This window comes from Haemaphysalis longicornis, unplaced genomic scaffold (genome assembly GCF_048455015.1).
Source record: "Haemaphysalis longicornis isolate Haplotype H1 unplaced genomic scaffold, Haemaphysalis longicornis Haplotype H1 scaffold_10, whole genome shotgun sequence".
In the NCBI taxonomy this organism is placed as follows: Eukaryota; Metazoa; Arthropoda; class Arachnida; order Ixodida; family Ixodidae; genus Haemaphysalis; species Haemaphysalis longicornis.
In genome coordinates this window covers 128,317,113-128,324,794 of record NW_027526204.1, presented here as the reverse complement: position 1 = coordinate 128,324,794, position 7,682 = coordinate 128,317,113, and the positions used below count along the sequence as shown (strand labels likewise).

The window sequence follows — 7,682 nt, the reverse complement described above, 5'->3', positions numbered from 1 at the left end:
GCTTGTAGTATTAGAGCGACGTTGCTTGTCTGCAAGACGGTGCCGGTCAAACAAGCGTTATCAACGCCATAATTCTAACGGCACATTCCATTTATTTCGTGGCTGCCGTGGCTTGCGCAGAAAAGGTCGGGTTGACTGCGATAGCTTTTCTTGAGTCAAATAATGGAGCTTTGGCTCAATCGCTTGCAGCGCTAGCAATGCGGCCTCGTCTGCAAGACCGGTGCGTGAGAAACAAGCGTTAGGACAGCCAGAATTTCAAAAATGCAGCATAAACTAGACCATCGTTAAAGGAGGCGATGACTAGACACAAGCGACAATATTCGTTGACAACTTACGTAAGTATAGAGTTGTTTTAGGCGCCTCGAACTCCACCCGCCGGCATAGCTGTTTGTTAACGCGTCCGTTTGCTGTTTTGTAGGTCAATGGTTCGATTCCTTGTCGAACGTGTTTTTTTTTTTTTTTGTTTTTTACGCTAGGGTTTCATTAGCTCCTTTTTTAACGACCAAGGTAAGCACCTGTTCCTTGCTTTCTATCACGCCGACATTTACCGCTCTCTTCCTAAACCCAAAGTAGCTCGTTTTCTCGCACGTTCTCTCTTGAGAAGCCCGCAGTGAAAACAAAACCAAAACAAACGTCAAACCTCTTTACAATATCAGTATATATGTCAATTACTTTATGTGTATTCACTTTTTGTGTTTAAAAACCTTAAATTTAAGTTATAAACACATTTCAGACTTTGAAAGCACAAAGATAATTACCAACATTACAGTAGTAACACAATTTTCGTCAAACATAGAGGTGCTGCATTTGAAGTCTGGCAACTATCTCTCACGTTTGTGTGTGTTTTTTCCAACGCCTCCTAATAGGAGGCGTTGGTTTTTTCATGGCGTTTTGTGCCGAGTGGTTGGTGGCGTGATTTAATCTGTTTTATCTATTTCAAGCTTAAATCATAGTTATAGAAGCTTTATGGGTGATGTCTACCCTTCCAACCTACGCGTGTGTTGAACATGGGGACCCCGGAAGAACGATCCTCGCCGGATAAAATACTGCGCGTCAAAAGTGGATGACATTGCATCAGAACAAAGCGTGTTCGTGTGTCCGCGAGATGAAGACGACAGTGAAGGAGAATTGTACGTTGGAAACATCGTTTTTGCTCGGGTAAGTACGCATTTTTTATTATTCTGTATTTGGTTGGAACGAGTTCTGGTGTTTATGGGTCAGTAATTCGCTAGACCCCCATCTCGTTTGCTCTGAGAGCCTACGTGAGTTAGTATACTTGTTTGGCGCCCAGTCCACCGTTTCCGCAGAAGTCAGCATCAATTTACGCTGAAGCTAGACCTTGGCTACGATGCTCGCGCTATGGTTGCTAATAATTTCACATCACGCAAGGCTCTTTAACACCGGGGCGTTTGTTTATGTGTCTCTCAAACAGTGCCTTTGCGGTTGCAGATCGCAGTCGCAATTTCGCGTGAGTGGCACAACGCTGTGATTAGTCCTCCCTCGTGAATACCCGCGGTATACCAAGAAATAACATGAACAGGAGGTTCCCTGGAAGTGCATGTGAAAGCGCGTACACGTGATTCCATGGCTGGCGTCTCGTAGGTGTTGTGAAATCTCTCTCCCCCCCCCCCCCCCCTCCGCGCACTGCACGAATTCCGTGCAGTGCGCTTCGCAGCTATTGCGCTCGCGAGACCGGCGACCGTACGCCTCGCGGTCTTCGGGCCGCGATATGTGTGCTGTTCTCGTGAAGCTCGACAACAGCGAAATTGCCGTACTCGCTCGCCAACGCGCCCCGACAGCGTACGCGTCGACCGGGTGCTGACGGAGTTGTGCTGGAAGAAAAGCAGGCAAGAGATGAGGGCGCACGAGGTGTAGTTAAACATGAGAATTTACAAAGTGCAAGGTGGAGAAAATAGTATGCAAGGGCCGGAAACGGTGAGAGAGTTCGGGCCGCGCGCCAGCGAGCGAGTGCGGTAATTTACGTTGCCGAGCTTCACGAGTCCGGCACGAATATGACGACGCCCGTCTGAGAGTTCATAGAGGTATAGAATTCACATACGTGCAAATTGAAGGTGAAATGCGCGCATGTGGCCTCGCAGGGAGTTAGCATAGTCTCGGGGTAGTGGGGGAAATTTCACAACGCCTACGAGGCGCCTGCCGATTCTGTCAGAGTAGCTCTCGGGAAGTCTGGGGCTTGATATCAGAGGCATATGTATTGTTTAAATTAGTGCAGAAAATTGAGCCAATTCGCAAGTTCTCATTTTCGCAAAACCGCAGGCCATACAGAGACTAACAAGAAAGCTGTAGGCACTCACTCAACTCGATTTATATTGGAGAATTGAACGTGCAGATACAAGTCAGACATTGAAATGGAGGAGCCTCAACTATCACACACCAGTTCCGATTGAAAGCAAGGGATACAGATGAGCTGCTAGCATGCGTTCCATGCAAATTAGCTCAGTAGCTAGCTTTGCATATATCATGCATACCCCACTCACAGTACCTGCGGGTCTAATAAATACATTCTTACTGTGACCTAAATTTCACTTGGGGTGTTCCGGGAATGTTCTTATTAGTGCCTTGGAGGTTACTGTCTTTAAACGATTAAAAATCTACTTGATGTAAGCATTCGTGCTTTGTGTGTGCTCTTCTTGTATTTCAACAAGTGTCAGCACACTCACAGATTATGCACCTGCAGGTGCTGCTGCTGGCTGTCCTGGGTCAGCTGCCTTCCAGTCCAGTTTCAAAGGCTTTGCCAGGGCCTCCCTTGGCCAACCGACACTGCACCTGCTGTACCCAAGTACTGCCTGGCCTTTCGTTGGTGCTCCGTACGCTTTGCCGCCAGGAATGGTCATTCATCCATCATCTGGCCGCTTGGACCACCCGTTCAGAAGTCAGCGCATTTGCTCGACACATCGGTCCAGGCACTGCTGCCATATCGGTGCACCCACCGATTATGTACTTTCAGGTTAGTTATCGCATGTTGTGGAACTTGCCATGATGTATACCTGTTAGCAGTGCTGTGGCCTCTGATTATTTGAAACATTTTCATGAAGCAGTGCTGTGCGTATGGAGCGTGTCATTGCTTAGCAGAGATATTGAAGAGAATCTGGGGCTGACGACTAAAGGGCAAGAAGAGAAATTGAACTGACTTTGAAGCAAGTATTTGTATGTAATCAAGCCAAGCAAACATTTAGGATCTTTCGATATGGTTTTAAACTTGCAATACAAACTGGTCTACTTCAGATCATACTGGTAATAATCATACTATACCGAAAAGTACATCCCGCAGTCTGTAGAATTCTGACAGCGCTTTTTTCGCAGTCTCTCATGACAGGCACTAATCTCAATGGTTGGAGGATAGTCGAGGTAGCACCAGTCTTTAAATCAGGAGACGGTACTTCACCATTAAATTTCCCTAACAAGCACCATATGCAAGGTCAGGAAACATTTCATCCACTCTCAGGTCGCTAATTATTTATAAAATCACAATATCACATTCGAGTATCACCACGGTTTTCACAAGGGTTACTTGAGAAACACAACTTTCAGGATTTGTTCACGATCTACATTGATCCATTGACACAGGCTTACAAACTGCGGTAGTTTTTCTCGATTTTTCTAAAGCATTCAATCGCATTGCACACCACAGACTACTTCTCAAACTTCACCCTAATGTCCTCACTTGAGCAAAAGATTTTCATTCTTCTCAAATGCAGTTTACTTCTAATAACTGTATACTTCTTTTGCTCGTGCCACTTTGTTGTCCCCCCAGGCAGGTTGCTTGGTCTATCTTCCATGTTGCATATCCTCCCATGTAGGTCTATTTGCAGATGATGTTGTAATTTATCACACAATTTCTTTCAACTACTACCGTCAATGCTTTCAATCTGATCTTAACACAATTAACTCCTGGTGATGCAAATGGCTAATGTCGCTTATCTCTAAAACAAAGTGCATGACTTTAACGGTGGCAAGTCTCGGATTGTAAATACTTCATTAACAACAGCCTGATTACCTCTTGAGACAAAGGTGTTTTGGTAGGCCGGTAGGGGAGGGGGGATTGCATGGTGGATTTCAAAAGGTACATCGATTGGGAAAATAAGACGTGTGATTAATATTTTCATTTGCACTCCAAAACTCGCTTTATTTCATATGTTTAACCCACTGCCGTGGCTAGGGTGGTGTGCTGTGGAGGCGAATGTCGGTTAGATACCGCTTGGTGTAGCCGCTTTTCAGATGGAGGCAACACGTAAAGACGCCCGTGTTTGGAGATTTCGATGCGCACAAAAATACCCAGATGGTCAAAATTAATGCGAAGCCTTCCCCTACAGTGCTCCCCATATCCCAAGTGTAGCTTTGGCGTGTTAAACCACAGTTTTTGTTTCATGTTTTTGGTATAGTACCAGCTGCTGTAGCAGGTGCAACTTAAAGGTAAAATTATACATAATGTTTCCAAGAGCTAAATATAAAGGCCATATTGAAGTGCGTTTATGGGTCTATCTCATAGCAGTAGTGAAAGGTTATATACTCTGGTGCAGGTTAAGAATGCCAATGGCTCATGTGGTGTAGTCCAGTGTCTGACGGAATGCCGTGTAGGCAGGTAAAAGCATTATTGCAGTGATGAAACGTAGGTCACTGACCAAGTCAAGAAAGCCATTTAACGGTTTGTTGCTTGTTCACGGTGAGCATGTGTCGTGGAAAACGAAGCTATATATTGGGCATTACGCGGCGCAATGAGTTTGCATAGATATGGTGCAGATTGCCATCCATTATGTTGATAATGTTGGGCGTCGTCTGAACAATGAGGGACTCGAGCAGTAATCGAGAAGATAGATTGCACTCAGTTGTCAGTAATTTTGTCTTGTTCCAGTCGACCACGTGTCCCGTCCTCTCACGGTGCTCTGCCAGTGGACTTGTTTTTGCATGGCCCTTGTTCACTTCGTTCCAGTGCTGCATTAATCTTCTGTGCAGATTGCCCGTTTCGCCAATGTACACTGATTTGCATTCAGCGCATGGAATCTAATAAACAATACCCGGAAGCTTGGAGCGTGAGAGGGGGTCTCTCACGCTGACAATGTCAGAACGCAGCTTGCTAGTGGGCACATGCACAATGTATGCACTGCGTGTCTTGAAAATGTGTGCGAGAGTTTCACCGATGTGTGGGACGTAGGTAATTGCTGCACGTTTTGATGCAGTCGTTGTCCTGAATATAATGCCTAAAGCATTATATTCAGAAAGAAGCGAAGAGGGCGACTAGCAAGAATCCACATTGACATTAGCAGGCAGAAGCGTCCACAAGGCCTGTGTCAAAACGTGCTGCAATTCTCGTCCTACACATCAATCAAACTTTCGCATGCATTTTCAAGAAACACATTGTGCACATCGTGCAGGTGCCCACTAGCAAGCTATGTTCTGACATTGTCAGCGTGAAAGACCCCCTCTCACGCTTCAAGCTTCCAGGTGTTGTTTATGTTTTGAACAAAAAAAGTGCCATTTAAACGTGACACCTCCTTCCTTGCCGATTTCTGATGCCTGATTGTTCAGTTTGTGGGGATACGTTTAGCAGATTGCTCACATGTCTAACCTGTATTTGTGCTTGAGCAGTCAAACGCTGATGTTAGCAGTGAAGTAGGTGAAAATTGTAGTTTGATTGTGGTTGTGTGCAGATTACCTACATTGTGTTAATTCGTAGAAAAGCAAAATTGAGGTAACCCTGCTAACTGTTCCGCATTGCAGCATTTTATTATGCGAACGTTAAGGAGTTCAGCTGCTTGTTAAAGGTGAAATAAACAGTGGTACAAAAAGAAGAGCATCTACTAAACAGAAATATCTTCACAATCGCAGGATGCCAACGGTCCGCCTACCAACTTGTGTCCTGCATCGTTTCTGCGGGCTGGAGCGGTTCATGGAGCATTTTCCAGCTTCTCAAAGTTTGTGGTCAAGCGCTCCTCCAAGTGAAAGATGCCGCAGAGGGATCTTTTGTTTTAATGCCACAATTTCACGTGCTCAGCAGCAAATTTACTCGTAAGGCTTTTTAAATATTCATCACCCAAGAAGGCATGTTACCTTCGTCTTCGGTGGAATGTGTCTGCACTCAGGTTATTTGTGACAGAAACAAGTGGACCACGTCATGAGAGTCATTGAGGCCTTGTTGATTGTGCATGCTTCTGAAATGACATTTTCATTAAGCTGAATACTTTCCACATATTACGATTTGTGAACAAATTATGGTAAAAGTCATGCTTAGTTGTACTACACTGCAGGAAGGAAATGCCAACATACGTTTTAAGCGCCTCTGATATTTCAGATTGTTGGCTGGTGTGCAATAAAACAAAACTGAAATTTTTTTAAAGTAAAATCAAATATTCGTTGTCACCAGTGCATGACCATAGTAAAAGCTATCTAGTCACCAAATTTAGAATTAGACACGAAATGCCAAGAAAAGTAGGGAAATAAACTAGACAGCTGGCTACAATAAACCAATTCGTAAAATTCCTCAATGTCTATCAAGTGATGATTCAGGCGGATTAGTTAAGATGTCAGTGGGTTTACACACCCAACTTGCAGGGAAGCACATGAGCTCCCAATATTAACATGTTTTTAGTGAAGACCGTCTTCCTTCATTAAGCTGCTTTGCACATTGATGCCAGTCTGATAAATGTCCTGAATTTTTGTTATGATCAATCTTTGTATGGGAACCATATATTTTTATATGATGTCGCTGTGTATTTCTGAAACTGTATCTAGTCACTAATTCCAATTTGTCGTGGTCAGGTTTTTTCAACTAATTCGTAGCTTTTTTAACAATTATGGTATATTTTGTGTGCCTAAAGGAATGCCTCATTGCATGTTTAGCCTATGTAGTGTTGAAAGCGGACATTTTGCTTCAAAGTGGAATGTCGGGCTAGCAACAAGGTACTTCGCGTGCTGCTCACTTTCATTCATGCCATTATTTTTTATATTATCATTTAAAATTAAAAGCCAACCAATTTGCTGTCGTTTTAATTTTGTCACCTACTTTATACTTTCTTTTTTTTTTCAACTTTGTGTAAGGATTGACTATCCATATTTTTATGATACCAAGGCGTTGGACTGGGCTAGCTGGTACATGTTTGAATGGATGAAAAACCATAGGAAAACCCAGGACACAGACGAGAACGACGGGACAAACTTGTGCCGTCATTCTGTTTTAACTGTTTCCTGTGTTTACCACTGGTTTTTTATGCATTCAAACATTTTTTATGAGTTTGTTGAACAGTGATTAGTTTAGGTGTGTTCAAACAATTGTTGGCTGCGAAGGCTCCCTGTAGCATTTCTATAAGTGCTCTCTGCTTTTTTTTTGAGCCAATACCCCACCACCAGTCTTCATGAGGTGGTCTTTTGTAGAAATAAGTTGAAATAAATATTTGTTTGCATTGCTTTACATGTTTTGAAAGAATTTCTTGTTCATTCTTGTTTCATTCAACCCCGTTTCAGAATCCTGCTTAAGGCATTTCCTCTGTTATTTTTTTTCAGAACCAGGAAGGGTGCTCATCCTCGGTTCTTGCTGAAGCAGCAGTATCCATACTTCACACGTGAGCTCTGAACACACAGTAATTATGGTATGAAACATTCTACCAGTATAAGCCTGCTTTGTAGACGTCATTGTAGATGTCAAAGCTCTTGACAGTGTAGTCCAA

The 7,682-nt window shown here is 43.6% G+C and overlaps 1 long non-coding RNA gene across 1 annotated transcript; it reads left to right on the top strand.

Moving 5' to 3' along the window:
- The first annotated feature begins 881 nt into the window (after positions 1 to 881).
- Positions 882 to 7,478, top strand: LOC144159298 (uncharacterized). The gene is made up of 3 exons (XR_013320273.1): positions 882 to 1,158; positions 2,699 to 2,968; positions 5,848 to 7,478. It is a non-coding gene; the product is annotated as an uncharacterized LOC144159298 (long non-coding RNA).
- Positions 7,479 to 7,682: the final 204 nt, after the last annotated feature.